The 1,486-nt window shown below is 37.3% G+C and overlaps 1 protein-coding gene across 3 annotated transcripts in view; it reads right to left on the bottom strand.

Moving 5' to 3' along the window:
* The window catches only part of luc7l (LUC7-like (S. cerevisiae)), an 11,308-nt gene that overhangs the window by 7,311 nt on the left and 2,511 nt on the right, over positions 1-1,486 (bottom strand). The gene's annotated exons all lie outside the window — the stretch shown is intronic.

The raw sequence follows: 1,486 nt of genomic DNA, 5'->3' as shown, positions 1-1,486 counted from the left end.
GAATAAATATGAAATAGTGACTGAAATGCGGCCCTTTAAGACTACATAACCAGCTCTCCCTTCCAAGACGTTAATCTGCACAAAAATCCTGCTTTATATTTGAGCCATCGTCTCATGAAATGAAACGCACATACGAAAAGACAAGACACAGACAATTCCTGTGCTGTGATCTCGGCTATATTTGCATGTAAAATTAGAGAAGCAACATAATATGTATTTTAACTGAAGGCGCTGCTCCTCTCAGCCGCTCGCTGTACAGAGCAGACGCAGAGAGAGAGGTGCGCGCGCTGACCTCGCGCCGTTACGTCAGTACCAGCGATCACAGAGACTCGCTAAGGTTTGTCCAAGAAGTCGCTAGATTTGTCGCTAGTCGCTTTTTTGGAAAAAAAAGTCGCCAAGGGGTCTGAAAAGTCGCTAAATTGGCAACACTGACTGTGAGTACCATGAGCGCTCAGACTGACCTCAGATTTGCCGCGCAAACATTTCAGCAGTTATTATAGGCCTCTGTGTCCCGTATTTCTGTCGACTGAACCCATGCCGTTAATTATGAATTTATCAGTCTTTTGCATGCCAAAGTCAATTTCTGCATAGAAATATTACGCCAAATAGAAGCAGAAAATCGTGCTATATGCACTTTCATGAGATCGGGTTAGCCTACAACAATTAATTTGTTGGCTATTTTACAAATGGGAATACAACGAATTCATGACAATGTTTACATTCAAGCTACCCCTAAAATTTATAGTGAAAAGTACTTTAAAAGCGTCTGGAATGCAATAAAGTAATTTTAAAGCTGTTTTTTAAAGCATTTGCTGCATGGATAAAAAATATAAATTATTAACATATCATAAAAAATTGCGTTGCAGCAAATCCTTTAAAATTTAAGGTATTCAGAACAGAGCAACATAAAAGTCAGAAAAAGCAGCTATACAATTATAGGACAAAGTTTTACATATATGCCATTTATAATTAGTGTTTTATTTTTTAACTGTACGGAATTATAAAATAAAACGCAAATTATAATCGGGCCTTCCATCAATTATAGTGATGAAAAAATGACTCGCCATCTCCCCTAATTGGATGTGCCTTTAGAGAGAAATGCACAGATTACATAATGAAAGAGTTTCTATTTTCGATTTGAATTATTTCGTTTTAAAGTAGTAATTTAAAGCTTTCTATATATTTTGATCATGTCTGAGTTTAGGTTCATCATTGTGAAGCGCTCAAGCCCGAGACGGCAGAAAGCGTTTGTTTTCTTTATTTTATAAAAGCACAACGTATTATAGTATTAAGTTTTGTTGATATTGTGAGTGCACACAAATAAAACTAGACCCTTTACAGTTTAGAATGACGTATTACTCTTACCTTTATGAGCAAAAATGACTGCGTATTAAGTTGTTTCCACTGTTAGAAAAAAATGCAAGTGACTGCGCTGGCGCCTCCGTGTCCTGCAGAGCACGCTTCAGCTTCCACTCGCAAACGATTG

The sequence above is a fragment of the Sinocyclocheilus rhinocerous genome, unplaced genomic scaffold (genome assembly GCF_001515625.1).
Source record: "Sinocyclocheilus rhinocerous isolate Xijiao unplaced genomic scaffold, SAMN03320098_v1.1 scaffold1493, whole genome shotgun sequence".
Classification (NCBI taxonomy): domain Eukaryota; kingdom Metazoa; phylum Chordata; class Actinopteri; order Cypriniformes; family Cyprinidae; genus Sinocyclocheilus; species Sinocyclocheilus rhinocerous.
This window is presented reverse-complemented; position numbering and strand designations above follow the sequence as displayed.